Source organism: Pleurodeles waltl, chromosome 4_1, assembly GCF_031143425.1.
Source record: "Pleurodeles waltl isolate 20211129_DDA chromosome 4_1, aPleWal1.hap1.20221129, whole genome shotgun sequence".
NCBI classification, from domain to species: domain Eukaryota; kingdom Metazoa; phylum Chordata; class Amphibia; order Caudata; family Salamandridae; genus Pleurodeles; species Pleurodeles waltl.
In genome coordinates this window covers 936482702-936501124 of record NC_090442.1, presented here as the reverse complement: position 1 = coordinate 936501124, position 18423 = coordinate 936482702, and positions in this window count along the sequence as shown.

The following is an 18423-nucleotide window of genomic DNA, read 5'->3' as shown; positions in this document are numbered from 1 at the left end:
ATTACACTCACAGAAAAAGATTTAGGATAGATAAGAAATATTTGCATGTAAATAATGCACAGGGAGAATTTTCTTTTAATGTTTTCTATTGCTTATTGGGTGAGCATGTTGATAAGATGGATGCAAGAGATTGCTATAGCTGCATGCAGATTCCTTCATCAGTACAGGAAGGAGTTACTTACCATAGTTTGCCCCTTACTTATGGGGTAAGTTGTAGTTTTTTACTAACCAGATTTTATAACCAGGAGTTCATTCAGTACTTCTATTCAAACCACGATGTGGTGTTTTCGTTTGTCCTTATAATTAGGTACCTGTGTAGAATAGCTAAGGAGAACACTATAGAGTTAGTGAGAGTATTCTTTGAACCTACATCGACTTTTGGCACTGCATACGCAAATCGCAATAACGTAACATGCTTGCTGACACCTACAGAAAAGAGCATCTTAAATCAGACAGATGATAGGAGAAAGGCATTAAAGGAGAAATTAGAAAAGGGCTCAGAGAAAAGGACATCTAGAAATGATCATGCATTTAGTGACATAAAGATGGAAGGCAGGTTAGCATTAGGTGCACAACACATAGGAAACTTTGTGTATTTAGGCCAAAATGTAGAACTCATACCTTGTTTGTGGGAACGAGTGAATGTAGACATGTGTTTGTGTTTCAGAGTAAATGGAAGTTCATGTTAAATGGACAAGACCCAGCAATTCCAGGAGTCTTTTACATCTGTGGACCAAATGCATAGGAATATGTAAATTGTACCATGTGATTAAAATGAAGAGACTAAAAAAATGATCAGAGGAGGGAAGATATTAAAATGGAGCAATTATTCAGGAATATTCAAAGAGGGAAAGAAGAAATAACATTTATAAAGAGGACAAATTTTACCAGAGCAAAATTTATGTGGACAGATATTAGTGTGATGACATATTTAGTCATCAGAGGAGGGATTGTGAACGCTGAATTTCTACTAATAAATATTCATGCATTTTGATTATCAATCTGCATAGAAATTGACTTAACATAGAAAATAATGTGCTACTTGGAAAATGTGCCCACTTGAGTGGCCGTCAAGTATAGTGAAACGTCTTTTTTAAAGGCTTATTAATAGTCATTAAAGTGTTTACTCTAATAAAATGTAGTAGTAGGATGGGTTAATGATTTTGAGTTATGTATTGCCTTTATAAAATTGTAGGCCTTAAGTTAGCGAAGGCCTGGGCCTAGTTTGCACTGCCTCATGTGAAACTGTACGGTTCTAATAAATTGTGAGAAATGTATGTCAGAAGAAATGAATTCATGTATTGTTTTTTCCCCTGTGTTGATCAAACGTTAGCAGATGTCTTTAGCGTTATCAGGAGAACTGCTTGCTAGAAGATTGTGTGCCAGTTATTGAAACAATGTATAGTTGAGGCGTGAGACAGTGATGTTCCCAGGAGCTAAAAATGGATGAACTGACTGGAGTACGGATGGATACTAAAATGTTACCTAACGAGCCTAACGGTGGGAACAGGAGAAGAGTAGCCAATCATTAACGTTTGAAAGACAGTTCAGTTATATCGTAGATTTAAACTTTTTCTTCTATTGGACTAATTGAAAACGTATGATTATTTGACCGATGGAAACGTGGGATGTATCCTAGTATCGCATAGGCGCTCATTATTCTAATGAGACTACTGGATTTTGAGCAGCAAGATCGTCCACGGTGTGGGAGACTGAGTCTGACCCACTATGGGTGACACTTCTCGCTCTAAATCCTGGTTTTGCTCTGGCTAGCTAGTAGTGCCTCATCTCCCCCAAGAGGTAGAGATGATTGGGCAGCCGAGCGCATGACATATCATACTTCTCAGGGAAGTCGTGGTCACTCAGGTCGCATCCGGTTCTCTCATTCACAATTCGGTCTCATAGATAAATGACAATAAGAAGCAGTATGAGTTTTAAAGATGGGTTTAATAAAACGACTGCATTTTAGATAGCAAAGCATGAGCTGCAATAACCAGTGCGACACAACATGACAATATTGAAATGGTGATGAGGAGAGTGAAGCATAAGAATAACGCTATCATATTGTCACTAGAATCTATGGACTATTTCCTATCTAAATCATAATCTGAGCACAGCAAGTTAACCGCTAATTCTGCCTTTCAGGTTCCCACGGCAAGACATCAACCCTCATCCCTGAGCAAAGGCCTGTAGTCTGCATTAGCAGCTGCAACAAAACATTCAGCAATCAGCATACAGTCGTGGCTCCCTGTCTGGAATCTCCCTCTTGACGTGTAATTGGACTAAGAAGTGTTTTTATAATAACACAGCTGATGTTCTAAGAAAATGTCCCTACGTAAGGATGTGTATATTTCCTACGAATGTCGGAGACTAAACTTCTACCAGGTCCACCGGCAATGTACCAGACTGAAGCCTTGACTGAAGCACAAAGTGATCAAGAATGTCTTGTTTGAGAACACAGTGCTGGGCTAAGCATAAACAGTTAGATAGATTAAATTAAAACAAGAGCGTAAAACTGGTTATTGTAAAAATAACAATGCAAAGCCAAATAAAAGATATGTAGGTCACAGTGCACAGTGGCCTACTTTGTTAAACTAACGTGCATGGAGCTATAACTAAAATGGCTACACATCACTAGATGATTTTAATTTAACCCGACTGCACACAGAGAGGAGGACCACTCGTGCTCACTAGCTCACTCTAATTGTACCTCCCTAGAGGTATCTCACTGCTATTTCAATTCCTCCTGAGTGGATTCTGCTTAACTTCATTGCTTGGACTTGTGATGCTGAATACTGAGTCTTTAGACACTGCTTTCTGATGGTTTAGAGAAGTTACAGTCACCCATACCCAAACCATTCCTTTTCATGCCCTGCTGATGATGCTGACCGAACAGATGTCCAACTGAAGAGAATCGCAGCTTGCTGATCCATATGAAGAGAGGTATAACAAATGCTAATGTTCTTGTTCCAAATTTTGTCTTTTGTTCCTAGGTACCAACCGCTGCTTTGACAGCGCCATAACTAGATGTTTTTCCAAATTTATGTTGACTACAATTGCTTTGCATGAAGCCCAAACATGCAATTCTAATTCAAAGGTTAGTTAGGGAAACATTGACAAGTTAACAGTTGCTATTAACTAATAATTTGATGTTGCTCAATTGCTGAATATAGATGTATGCTATTTCCATTGTGAATTTACTTTTATTGCTAATTTGTACTGTGACTCTAGATGGTTTAGTGATCAATGCATTAATTAAATTGAGGTCCTTTAGAAGATTTGGTCAACCAGTGTTCTTATATGTGTATCAGATGGTTTTGAGACTAATCTACGTGATATTGGCATTGTTAATCTAGGGAAATAAACTTTCTAACTTTCACTAAAAGGTGTGGTTATTCATGGTCAAATGGGTCATGGTGCGTGAAGATTACTGATTCCAAATGTATTTACTGCTGTTTATTGATGATTAGTGTTGTATTGGGATTTATGGAGGGAGTTTCTCTAAGCGCAGTCAAAAGGTCCATCAAACCTCTAACGTGACTCCTTATAAATTAAAGATAAGAAACCAAATAAGCTCAGACGTGCTAACAGGCCCTAACTCAAGCAATAAAACGGGCTTCCTGACCCCCTTGTTCAATAGCAAAAATAGCTTTGTTAGAAGTGCAGTGGTCCACTGATATCCTATGTTTGGCGGTAGTATACCTGCTGCATCAATTACAGCTACACCCTTTGTATCATTCAGAAGACCTTAAGAAGCTGTGTCATGAATGTAGCAGGCCTTCATACAAAGCATTGCAGTAGTCAATGCACCAAGACATCTTGCTTTCCTGCTAGCCTACACTATTAATTAAATTCAGGGTGCACACTTTAAAATTAAAAGTAAAAAAAGCGTTGTCAGCTGAGATAAATAGTCTACATATCTTTATATTATTGGGTCCTACTGTCTTTATCAAGGTGCGCACAAGTACATTATAGGCTTTGCAGAATACGTCTCTATCAATTTGGCTTTGTAGTATAATTTCAAATCTTCTGTAATGCTAGGTTGTGTCTATCTGTATCACTTCTAGGGCCATATTTATAGGCCCTAGCGCCACCGGAGTATCACTTTTTGTGACACTCCTGTGCCGCTAAGCACAGTGCCATATTTACAAGGTGCGTGGAAGGGGCGTGCAATGTGTGTTGTTGTGGGAGTGCCACAGCAACACCCATTGCATTTTGATGCCTCCTCAGTTTTATGAAATTTCGTAAACCAGAGGCAGCACCAACATCTAACGCCACCCCCAGGGGTGGCATTAGCAGGGCACAACGAGGATGAATACTTTTATTTCTCCTAATTTTTTGCTTTTTCTATGCATGCTGCATTCTGCCACACGCATAGATAAAGCAAAATGCCAGAAATTATTGTTTTTCTTGTGCGGGAAGGTGTCCTTCCCAGCACATAAACAATAATTTGGAAATTATTCTTTGGCACTTATGTGTGTGCTGCATTGTGCAGCAGCCACATAAGGGCCAAAGCACCATTAGCAACTGTTTATGTGCAGGAAGGGAGACCTTCCCGTACATAAAATATCACACCCCTTAACACAGACATCCTTGCACAACGGTGCAAGGATGCGTGCGTTTGCGTCAGCAGTTAAATTTAGCACCGGCGCACGGGGAAACGCAGGGTTGCACTGTGTTCCCTTAAATACGGTGCATCCCAAAATTCTAAAGTGACCTAGGGCAGCGCTGGCAATTTTGGCACAGCACCGCGCTGCACCACTTTTCTTTAAATCTGGCCCCTAGTTTTTAGAGCATTCTTATCTTATTCTCTTGTGACTAGGTCTAGAATCAGTAATTAACACAGAATTTGAAGGAGAAAGAAGGGCTGGACTTAGATCTCCAAACTGATCAAGAAGGAGCATTGGGTTTGGGGTGGTTGAAGTTTTACTTCAATGTTGTGTGCATTTTAGCAGAACAATTCTTAAAAAGTGACTTTACAGAACAACCTTTACACAAAACGCTGCAAGAAATTTCACTTGTAGTCGAAGGTTTGTGAATATGGCACTCTTGCTTCTTCATAACATATCACCTTCACAAACGTCGCAGTGAAATTGTTATTTGGCACTTAACTATTTGTGCCTGAGTTTAGATTGTTGCTGAGCTACCTGTCATTGTGGTTGAAATTCTACTGCTGCACATGAGAGGGTGGTGAGCCTTCATTCTTAAAATGTGCTCAGAGTGCTCAGAATAGAGAATGGATATGAGAAACAGTAATGAGCTGTGCTTTTGCACTTCTGGTGTTATGGTGACCCTTGCTTAACAACTAACTGACAAATATGGGTATCTTACCACATTATGGTGGTCATTCCAACCTCAGCGGTAAAAGGCGCTTACCGCCAGACAGAAGACCGCCATAACACCGCGGCGGTCGCGGTAAACCGCCACGGTCATTCTGACCCACAACAGGCAAACCGCCAAAATACTGCCATCCACAAAAGCCTGCCACACCAAAGGGCAGCGATAAACTGGCGATGACCAAACCTCCACCGTCATGCCAACAGAAATACGCCCATTCCATTATGACCCACGAATCCACGCGGCGGTCTTTCAACCGCGGTATTCTATTAGCGGTACACACCGCTGCGGTCGAAATACACATACTCGTACAAAACACTACCACATTGGACAATTCGAAATACACACACCTGATACACATACACACACACCACTCCCACACACCCATTACAATATAAAACACACACCCACATCACCCACAAACTTCAACTCCTAGAGATTCGTGAACACGCAGCGAGAAAAGACATCCGAGCACCCATACGCCCAATTCACTGTCACCCTGCAATATTTGCACGCACTTCACACAACACAACAACACACATCACCACACTTAGCACCACACAATCCATCCCACACATCACCCACACCACCCCATGGCACCTCAAAGACACCCCAGGTTCTCAGATGATGAACTCAGGGTCATGGTGGAGGAAATTGAACGAGTAGAGCCCCAGCTGTTCGGGACACAGGTGCAGCACACCACCATTGCCAGGAAGATGGAGCTATGGAGCAGAATAGTCGACAGGGTCAACGCTGTGGGACAGCACCCAAGAAATAGGGACGACATCAGGAAGAGGTGGAACGACCTACGGGGGAAGGTGCGTTCCATGGTATCAAGGCACAACATCGCGGTGCAGCGGACTGGCGGCGGACTCCCACCTACTCCCCCACAATTTACAACATGGGAGGAACAGGTCTTGAACATCCTGCATCCTGAGGGCCTCGCAGGAGTATCTGGAGGAATGGACTCTGGTAAGTCTCATCTTCACTACTTCATCCCCCCCACCCCACCAGCATGCCAACTCATACCCCCACGCTCACCCCCCCCCATCACAACTACCCCTTGAAAATGTCTCACCATCACAACCCACCCATCCCAAAACTTAGCCCTGCATGCGACCCCAAAGCATGGACACCCATCACCAAAGCATGCCCAATGCACATCCCCATCACCCCCCCCCCCCCAAAACACTGTCACAACAGCCCCCACAAAGGAATGCCAGCACTGGGGTACACGGGCACCCACCCATTGCACGCCACTGGCACACACAGAAGCAATAACCATACTTTTATACCCTGCAGGACCCGAACGCCAGGTCACCGCGCAGTAGGGTCCACAAATGTCCACTCCACCCCCAGAGCAGCTGGATCTAGATGACCAGCCCGGTCCATCGGGGACCTCGGGACAGTCGGTTCCCCTCAGACAGTCACAGGCCACAGCAGACCTTCCTCCCTCTGGGAAACCAGCACAGCACCCACCCAGCGGGCCCATACCTCTGTCCCCAGGACACGTCAATCAGCGGTGTGTCCACCACTACAGGGAACCCAGGTTAACCCACCACCCCAACAACATCAGGGACCTGGGGGCAGTGGTAGTGGGCACACGGTCCAGGGGACGGAGGCCCAGGGAAACAGGGGAACTGGGAGGGCTGATGTGCGACAGGGGGGGGACAGGCCCAGGGAACCCACTCTCCACGAGGCCCTCTCCACCATCATGGGAGCATACCACCACTCCCAGGAGACGATGGCGACGGTCCTGGCCAGGTTTCAGGAGATTCAGCTTCTGCAGGAGCAACAGTATATGCCGTTCAGGGAGGAACTAAGAAACATCAGTTCCGCCATGGGTACCATCGTAGTGGCCCTGAATGAGTTAATCACCACATTGCGGAAAACTGTGACACCTCAAAGGGCCCCTGTAACTAGCATGGACCAAGAACTGGCTACCACCTCCGCCGGCGCTAGTGGACAGGAGGCCCCGGCACAAGACTAACAGGCCACCAGAACCCCACCAGAACCCCACCCCCTGCAGAAGGAGAACCACCCCGCAGGCAGGCCCTGAGATCCAGGAAGAAGACAGAGTAAGATGTCAAGACCCCCGCCAGCAAAGGATACCGCCCTGATTGTCATCCCACTGTCCCACATTGTCACCCTGTCCAACCTTGAACTGCCCCTGCTCCACTTCCCACAGGCATTTGGACAATGCACCTGTGATACTAATAGTCTGGACTCTGCCATGGACAATCCTCCACCATCACCCCTCACCGATTTGCAACCACCCATCCAAATTAGAGCACTTGAATAAACACATTTATTGCACATAAACAATCTGGAGTCTGTCTGTGATTTTAACAAATGTATTAGACATGACAGTGCCAAAATGTTTATCCACATTGTGATGCCAACAAACCGCTGTCACACAGCTGTAGTCCATGGGGAAACAAAGCAGATGTCATGCAGTGGGGCCCACATCTCTGAAAGCGGAAGGGAAAGTCACAACACAGTTACCATACATTGGGGGAAAAAGTCAGACAGTAGAGAGGTAGGAGTCATTAAGTAAATGTAATATGCCGGTGTCTACTCTTACCTGTGTGTCACTGAAAATACTGCTCTATTACTGTGTTCCTGTTCTCTATGTCATCCTCTTCGGCTTCCTCCTCTTCACTCTCCACAGGCTCCACAGCTGCCACAACACCACCATCTGGACCATCCTCCTGCAGAAAAGGCACCTGGCGACGCAAAGCCAGGTTGTGAAGCATACAGCAGGTTACGATGATCTGGCACACCTTCTTTGGTGAGTACATTAGGGATCCACCTGTCATATGGAGGCACCTGAACCTGGCCTTCAGGAGGCCGAAGGTGCGTTCGATCACCCTCCTAGTCCGCCCATGTGCCTCATTGTAGCGTTCCTCTGCCCTGGTCCTGGGATTCCTCACTGGGGTCAGTAGCCAGGACAGATTGGGGTACCCAGAGTCCCCTAATAGCCACACACGGTGCCTCTGGAGTTGACCCATCACATACGGGATGCTGCTATTCCGCAGGATGTAGGCGTCATGCACTGACCCAGGGAACTTGGCATTAACATGGGAGATGTACTGGTCAGCCAAACACACCATCTGGACATTCATGGAATGATAACTTTTCCTGTTCCTGTACACCTGTTCACTCCTGCTGGGGGGTACCAAAGCCACATGTGTCCCATCAATGGCACCTATGATGTTGGAGGATATGTCCAAGGGAATAGAAATCACCCTTCACTGTAGGCAAATCCCCCACCTTAGGGAAAATGATGTAGCTCCGCATGTGTTTGAGCAGGGCAGACAACACTCTGGACAACACCTTGGAAAACATGGGCTGGGACATCCCTGATGATATGGCCACTGTTGTTTGAAATGACCCACTTGCTAAGAAATGGAGTACTGACAGCACCTGCACTAGAGGGGGGATCCCTGTGGGTTGGCGGATGGGTGACATCAGGTCTGCTTCCAGCTGGGCACAGAGTTCATGTATAGTGGCTCGGTCAAGCCTGTATGTCAGAATGACATGTCGTTCCTCCATTGTCGACAGGTCCACCAGCGGTCTGTACACGGGAAGATTCCTCCATCTCCTCGCATGTCCCAGCGGACGGTGCCTATGAAGGACAACAGCGAGCACAGAGTCAATCAACCCACAGGTACGTTCCCACAGCTTGCACACAACACGATTCACTATGCATTGAATGGTTTGTATGAGTGTTGAGGAAAGGCCTAGGTATGTGTGACGCAGTAGAAATTAAGCCATGTGGGCCCTTGAAATGGCGGCTGCCTGACCTGTGAAGTGTGACAATGGGATGTGAGGTCAATGCGCTGGCGTGGCACATCGTGGCGGTAGGCGGTCGAAGACCGCGGCGCAAAGCCGCATTGGTTAACATTGAAACCTATGGGTTTCACGAGCCAATGAGTGCGCCTGCGGTCGCGGTACGCACTGCCGCGGTACGCACCGCCGCGGGCGTGACCGCCATTTTCTATCTACTTAATCACTCGATACCTGATCTTCCACAGGAGAGGACCTACACTGCAAGTGCTGCTGTGACCTCGGTCTGGAAGGGACAATGGCTGCTGCGACTGGGGAAAGGGCCCCTGCCTTCACTTCTGAAGAATTGGATAAACTCGTGGATGGGGTCCTCCCCCAGTATGCGCTACTCTACGGTCCTCCAGACCAACAGGTAAGTACACTGGGACCATGCTTTGTGGCCATTGCCTGGGTTGAGTCGGGTGGATGAAAGATGGTGGGGAGGGGAGCGATTGAGGCATGCATCAAACGACAGATGAGAGCATGTGCCACATGGAAAGGGTGGGGATGGGGGGCCACTCACATCGAGCATGCAGAAGGTGATGATTTTTTTTCTCCCCCTGCACATGTCACATAGGTCAGTGCCCACCAGAAAGTCGCTATTTGGCATGCCATCGCCAAGGATGTCCGGACCCTGGGGGTCCACAACAGACGGGGCACCCACTGCCGGAAGAGGTGGGAGGACATCCGACGCGGGAGCAGGAAGACGTCGGAGGCTCTGCTGGGGATGGCCTCCCAATGTAGGAGGGGTGCCAGTCGTCAATTGACCTCCCTGATGTCCCGGATCCTGGCGGTGGCCTACCCTGATTTGGATGGGCGCGTGAGGACATCACAGCAGACACAAGGGGGTGAGTACACTCTCATTCTGGTGACTTTGCGCGCAGTGGAGGTGTCTGGGTGGGGGAGGAGGGCTGTGGGTCTCCCTAGGCCAGGGCGATTTCTGTAGGATAGGCCCCTTCGTAAGGCATGGCCCTGTGCCCCCGCCCCCCACCTCTGTAGGGTGCCAAGTTCAGGTATCCATGGCCCTGTGTCATCTATGTGTGCAGTTGTCGTCCATAGGCTTGTAGGCCATGTCCCACTGATTGAGTAGTGGACCCCAAGTGCGCGGCGTAGTGCAGGGGGCTTCTGTGTCTGTCTTGTCCGCCAACGGTAGCGGTAATCCATGCACTCAACATATCTTTATTACTCCCCCCCCCTTTTTTGTGGTCTTCCTGTTCATGCGTGCATCAGCATCATCAGGCGGAGGAGAAGTGGCATCGGAGCACGAGGGAGCTGCATCCCACATGGCCCAGGAGGGCCATGCAACGGACTCTGAGTACACCAGTGGGACGGAGGGTGAGGGGAGCTCCACAGCGGGGACTCGTGCTGATGTCAGTGGCAGCGACTCGTCCTCTGAAGGGAACTCCCTTGTGGCGGCGGAAACATCCATGCCCCCCGCAACAACAGGTACAGCCGCCACCCAGCGCACCAGCACCGCCCTCCCAGCAGCCCCTCAGCGTTTGCTCCGTGCCCGCTCACCCAGGAAGGTGGGCATCTCCTTCGCCCCAGGCACCTCAGGCCCTGCCCCTGTCACCCCTGCTGCCCTCAGTGAGGAGGTCATTGACCTCCTGAGGACCATCATTGTTGGGCAGTCTACCCTTTTGAATGCCATCCAGGGTGTAGAAAGGGAGGTGCACCGGAGTAATGCATACCTGGAGGGCATTCATTCGGGTCAGGCTGCCCATCAGCGATCGTTCAACGCTCTGGCCTCAGCACTGACGGCAGCAATTGTCCCTGTCTCTAGCCTCCCCCCTCCAACTTCCTCCACCCAGACCCAATCCCCATTACCTCTGCCTATCCCAGACACACCATCAGACCAGCCTGCACACACCTCAACACCCAAGGGAAGCTCATCCAGACATAAGCACCACACATCACACAAGCATTCACACAAGCAACATCCACATGCAGACACACCAACACCCACTGCCTCCACTGTGTCCCCCTCCTCCTCGTCTCCCTCCTCCCTCCCTGTGACGTCTCCACTCACACTTGCATGCACAACATCTTCAGCCACTACGTCCATCACCAGCACACCCACCAGAACACTCCGCATACGTGCAGTCACCACCCCCACTACCATTTACACGTCCCCTATGTCCTCTCCCAGTTTGTCTGTCACCCCCTCTTCCAAACCACACAAACGCAAGCAGCCACCCACCCAACAGCCATCCACCTCACGACAGCCTCCAGCCCAAGCACCTGCACCCAAAAACACCAGACTTCAGACTCCTACAACCACATCCTTTTCCTCCACTCCCATACCTACTACACCTACCCGTCCCTCTCTTTCCAAATTGCTTTTCTTTTCCAAACTTGACCTCTTTCCTACAACTCCCCCACCCCGTCCATCTCATAAGACTGCAATCAGCACCTCAGCCACCACCAAACCGGGACCTATCAAGACTGTTGTCCAAGGACTGTGGAGTCCCCCACCCTCAAGGGCAACTACTCCTGCTAGGAGCCAAGGCACGGCCAGCCCACCCCCGGAAAAGCACCCAAAAATTACCAGTGCCCGGTGCGAGAGGCCACGGACACCAGGGACCAAAATCCCTACCCTGGCTCCGGCTGCAAGTGGGGTGCCACCTGGCACACCGCCAAAGGTGGCAAAGGGCCACAGACAACCAGGGAAGGGTGGGAAGGACAGCACGCCCGACAAGTCCGGCAGCAGGCCAGCTGCCCAGGGGGGCCCCACCAGCCCCATCCCAGGTGTGCAGGAGGACACCCAGAGGCCCGGTACTGCAGCCCAGGAGGGCCCCGCAAGCCAACAGACAGATGGGCAGGAAGGCCCCTCCAGCCACATGTCAGGTGGCGAGTGACATCCATGCCTGGGCCGGAACCACTGCACTGGACACTCATCTCAAGCACCGCTGAACTGGGCCCTTTCACTCAAGCACCGCTGCACTGGACACTCATCTCAAGCACCGCTGAACTGGACCCTTTCACTCAAGCACCGCTGCACTGGGCACCGCCGTCTCAAGCACAGCTGCACTGGGCACCGCCATCTCAAGCACCGCTGAACAGGGCACCGCTGTCTCAAGCACCGCTGAACTGGGCCCTTTCACTCAAGCACCGCTTCACTGGGCACCGCCGTCTCAAGCACTGCTGAACAGGGCACCGCCGTCTCAAGCACCTCTGCACTGGGCACCGCCGTCTCAAGCACCGCTGAACTGGGCACCGCCGTCTCAAGCACCGCTGCACTGGGCACCGCCGTCTCAAGCACCGCTGCACTGGGCACCGCCGTCTCAAGCACCGCTGAACTGGGCCCTTTCACTCAAGCACCGCTGTACTGGGCACCGCCGTCTCAAGCACCGCTGAACTGGGCCCTTTCACTCAAGCACCGCTGCACTGGGCACCACCATCTCAAGCACCGCTAAACAGGGCACCGCCGTCTCAAGCACCGCTGCACTGGGCACCGCCGTCTCAAGCACCGCTGAACTGGGCCCTTTCACTCAAGCACCGCTGCACTGGGCACTGCCGTCTCAAGCACCGCTGAACTGGGCACCGCCGTCTCAAGCACCGCTGAACAGGGAACTGCCGTCTCAAGCACCGCTGCACTGGGCACCGCCGTCTCAAGCACCGCTGAACTGGGCCCTTCATCTCAAGCACCGCTGCACTGGGCACCGCCGTCTCAAGCACCGCTGAACTGGGCACAGCCATCTCAAGCACCGCTGAACAGGGCACCGCCGTCTCAAGCACCGCTGAACTGGGCCCTTTCACTCAAGCACCGCTGAACTGGACACTCATCTCAAGCACCGCTGAACTGGGCCCTTTCACTCAAGCACCGCTGCACTGGGCACCGCCGTCTCAAGCACCGCTAAACAGGGCACCACCGTCTCAAGCACCGCTGCACTGGGCACCGCCATCTCAAGCACCGCTGAACAGGGCACCGCCGTCTCAAGCACCGCCATCTCAAGCACCGCTGCACTGGGCACCGCCATCTCAAGCACCGCTGCACTGGGCACCGCCGTCTCAAGCACTGCTGAACTGGGCCCTTACACTCAAGCACCGCTGAACTGGACACTCATCTCAAGCACCGCTGAACTGGGCCCTTTCACTCAAGCACCGCTGCACTGGGCACCGCCGTCTCAAGCACCGCTAAACAGGGCACCACCGTCTCAAGCACCGCTGCACTGGGCACCGCCATCTCAAGCATCGCTGAACAGGGCACCGCCGTCTCAAGCACCGCCATCTCAAGCACCGCTGCACTGGGCACCGCCATCTCAAGCACCGCTGCACTGGGCACCGCCGTCTCAAGCACTGCTGAACTGGGCCCTTACACTCAAGCACCGCTGAACTGGACACTCATCTCAAGCACCGCTGAACTGGGCCCTTTCACTCAAGCACCCCCTGCACTGGGCACCGCCATCTCAAGCACCGCTGAACAGGGCACTGCCGTCTCAAGCACCGCTGAACAAGGCACCGCCGTCTCAAGCACCACTGAACTGGGCCCTTTCACTCAAGCACCGCTGCACTGGGCACCGCCGTCTCAAGCACCGCTGGCCCATTGGCGGAAGGGGCAGTGCTGCATCTGTGTCGGGCAGGGCTGCACGAAGCACTCTGGGCACCAGTCCCCCTCCAGAACCAGTGGAGACTGTCATCCACTTGAGAGACTGTGGCTTTGCACTCCCCAGGATGGTACAGTGGGCAAGCCACCCACTGTATGGACTTGAGAGACTGTGGCTTTGCACTCCCCAGGATGGTACAGTGGGCAAGCCACCCACTGTATAGACTTGAGAGACTGTGGCTTTGCACTCCCCAGGATGGTACAGTGGGCAACCCACCCACTGTAGAGACTTGAGAGACTGTGGCTTTGCACTCCCCAGGATGGTACAGTCGGCAAGCCACCCACTGTAGAGACTTGAGAGACTGTGGCTTTGCACTCCCCAGGATGTGTACTCATGTGGCTGAGGTGCCCCCCCTTCCCTTCCCCCTGAGGTGCCTGTAGTTTTTCTATCTGATGCCCCTGCAGTGTTCTCTCCGTTGGTGTCAGGTATCTTGTGTGGGCCTTGCCCATGTGATTTGGGCCCAGTGGTCCACGGACAATGACTGCTAAAATTATCGGACTTTTAATATTTATGTAAATATTAGTTTTAAATGTGTGATATTTTTATAAGCCAATAATACAATATATTCGACTGTTTCTGATCATTTCCTTTTGTCTTTGCATTCTTTCGGGGGGGTTTGGGGGTTGTAACAGTGATGTATTGCTATGCATTGATGTGTGTGTTGTAGTGGGTGAGGGTGGTGGTGGGTGTGTCGCGTATGTGTCCCCGTAATATTTTCTCCTCCCCACTCCCCTGTGTCGTAGGTGCAGTACTCACCGTTGTCTTCTGCGCCGGCGTTCGTGCTCCTGGTAGAGGAGCAGGAATGCAATAGCTGGTAGGATGTGTAGTTCGGGTTCCATGCTGTCCAGATTCCTCGTGGGGTGTATGGAGGTGAGCGTTTTCCGTTTCAAATGTCTGTTTCCGCCGTGTATTTATCGGCGGGGCTACCGCCCCGGAAAAGGTGGCGGATTGGTGGGCTGTGATGGGGTGGGCGGTACTTTGTCTCCCGCCTGTCTGTTGGCGGTGACCGCTGCGCTGTTTGTTTGTCCCGCCGTGGCGGTCGGAGTGTTAAAGTGGCGGTCTCTGTTGGCGGTTTCCGCCAGGGTCAGAATTCTATTTTTTTAACCGCCAGCCTGTTGGCGGGTTAGCCGCCGCTTTAACACCGACTGCCAGGGTTGGAATGACCCCCTATGTCTCAGTTGTCACACAGTAGCAGCAGGGATCTGTGAAGAAGATACATCAAGATCTTCGGATATCAGGGTCCCATTACTGATATTAAACAGAAAGACTATGCATATTGGTAAGAACAGGCATGTTGTGCTGAACAGTATATGATGCAACTCTTCACCCCACACAAATTCAAAGTACACACACACACTCACATCACACAGCCAATTGTATCAAAGCTTTTAGAATGATAATTTGTGCACTCTTAAGAAGGTTAGTTGTGAAGACACTGGTCTAAGTTTCAATTTTTGTATATATTATATTTTTGATAAACAAACATGCACAGCACAACAAGAGTGACAGAAAAGGTGTCGCTAAAGAACCTCAAGATATTTATGAGACTAGATTGCTTGTATGAGGATATCCCCCCATTTTGTCTCAAACCATCTACCCATATTTATATCTCGATTTATTGGGAAATTACTGTCAGGGTCCAATGTGGACGGGCTCTTGCTGTGATTTTCAGCTGTTGCCAAAATATTCTACCAGTCCAAATTTGGAGATTGTTCTTTTGGGAGAATAAGTAAAATGAATATTTAATTTGTTTGTGATAGGTGTGGTGACAATCATTTGTGTAGTGGTGGTGGTTTTAGCAAAGAAGATTCTGCCTAGTGGTGTCACTGGTATCTATAACAGCTATGTTATGTTTGCGTTGCTAGCAACTCTAGAAACCATCCACAATGACATAGTAGCTACATTACCTCTGACATCATTGGAGAGTAAGTAGAAGACAACTAAATGAGGCTTACTGGTAAGGCAATTAAACTAAGGTCTGAAATTTTCTTTTTAGGCCTTTTCGGAATTTGCTAGAAAGACCTAGACATACTTTGCAGATACTGGGAATTATTGATACCCCATGAAGCCCTGGAAGAGATTTGTAGATTTTCAAGATCCTGGCAGCAGGACAAGACATAGGCCCTCATTCCAACCCTGGCGGTCTATCACCGCCAGGGTGGAGGGCAACGGAAGCACCGCCAACAGGCTGGCGGTGCTTCCAGGGCGATTCTGACCGCGGCGGTAAAGCCGCGGTTAGAAAAGGGGATCCGGCGGTTTCCTGCCGGATTTCCCCTGGCCCGGAGAATCCTCCATGCAGCGCCGCCATGGGGATTCCGACCCCCTTCCCGCCAGCCTGTTTCTGGCGGTTTACACCGCCAGAACCAGGATGGCGGGAACAGGTGTCGTGGGGCATGGGCAGTGCAGGGGCCCCCTAACAGGGCCCCATTAAGATTTTCACTGTCTGCTTTGCAGACAGTGAAAATCACGACGGTTGCTACTTCACCCGTCGCACCCCTGCAACTCCGCCGGCTCCATTTGGAGCCGGCTTCATTGTTGCAGGGTCTTTCCCGCTGGGCCGGCGGGCGCCCTTTTTGCGGTCGCCCGCCGGCCCAGCGGGAAAGTCGGAATGACCCCTGCGGTCTTTTGACCGCGGTGCGGTCTTTCGACAGGGTTACTTTGTAGAATGACCCCCATAGTCCTAATGGCTCTGCTACATGTCAACGCAAAATAAATATGTCTATTTTGGCCTTCTATTACCCCCATGGTATTTTAGGGGTATTGTTTGCATGGTTAGGTGTGACCCATCAATTTACCTCAGCTAAGCAACCAAGTAACGTAGATTGGAGAATCATTCAAAGTGAGAATCTTGGGAAACGAAAGAGAGTTATTGTAGGATGTGAGTGGAGAATCTCACCTTTAAGTTGTCTTTTCAGTAAATGCTGAATCAAACATTCGCAGATTTTTACCTATATAACTTACTGACAGGTCCTATTTTTTGACAGATGCCCATTATTCCATCAAGACTGAGTAGATAATTGGCTTCAATTTATACGTTAAATGTGATAAAGTGTAACTGTACACATGTTGCCCAAACTAAAGTGCAATCCCACCTAAAAAGGTAACCCAATAGTTCTAATTAACCAGGGTATCAAAAATTTAACAGTAACACTGGTCGCCTGGAATCACTCAAGAACAATTGTCATTGTTAATATCAGCAGTAACAAAGCACCAGGGAATAATACTTATGCCTTTACGTGCATACCCAATCCTTGTGCCACTGCACATAGAAAATATCACATTAAGCTCATGTTCCTGATGTTCATATGAACATAAATCATTCTTTGGGAAAAATAAGTATTTATAGCAAGGAACTACAGCATATTAAACGGTACGGTGCACGTGATCAGTAAAAATGTGAAAAAGTTCACAAAAACCGCACCAAAGTGAACAGAATTCTGGGCTGTTATCCGCTAGCTTGAGACTAAAACAAATCATAATCAGCAATTTTAGACCTGAATAAAGCTCTTAACAGTCTAAGCTAAATATAAAAAACAACTTTTTGACCCTTTATGACTGGGGTTGCATCGTATATTCGGAACTGTTATAATGAAACGCTGCAGTAACATTCAGCACTATACCTCATTTTGCACCAAACTGCTACCACTGGCTATTTGCATAACATTTTCTGATCTTCTCAGCAATTAGCCTGGACAGAGGGTGCCAAAAATTGTTCTCCCACCCATTTTCAAACAGCATGTCCCCCCTTCACCAGGCTATAGGGAAAAAACTGTTGGACTGCTGATTTATAGATTAGAGTACATGTACTTTTACCTGCTTCTGGGATTGGGGGTAGCAATTCAATGGGAGGCTTCATGTCTTTTGCTCCACTGATTACATTATGTTTTTTGAGGGTTTTATATTTAGAGAGATAGAGAATGTGTGTGTGAGTGTGTGCATGTGTGTTGGTGTATTGTTATTGCAGAGCTGTGTGAGGCTTGGACATAAAGGGCCATATTTATACTTTTTGACGCACAACTGTGCCAACGCAGTTGTGCATCAAAAATGTTACCGCCGGCTAACGCCATTCAAACGCGCCATGCAGGCACCTTATTTATGGAATACGTTAGCCGGCGCTGCAGACTGGTCTGAGTAAAAGAAAATGACTCACACCAGGCAGCGCCGGCGTATGGGAAAATGGGGGTTGTGCGTCAAAAAATGGTGCAAGTCAGGTCTGAGACAAAAATCAGGCCTCAAACCGGACTTGCGCCATTTTGTTTTACGCACAACCCCCATTGACATGACAGGAGTCATGCCCCTTTGCCCAGTGCCATGCCCAGGGGACTTCTGTGGGCATAGTGGCATGTAGGGGGGGCCAAAACAGGCCCCCCTATGCCACTTAAAAAAAAAGTTTAAAAAATACTTACCTGAAGTTACCTCTACTTCCCTGGGATGGGTCCCCCCATCCATGGGTGTCCTCCAGGGGTGGGTGAGGGTGGCAGAGGGTGTTCCTGGGGGCAGAGGAGGGCACCTCTGAGCTCCTTCTGGGCCCACAGATCCCTTAACGCCTGCCCTGAGCCAGGTGTTAAAAAATGGCTGTGCGCCATTTTTTAAGGCCCACCCCCTCCTGTGCATCAAAATGACGCGGGAGCATAAATAAGGCGCATGGGCC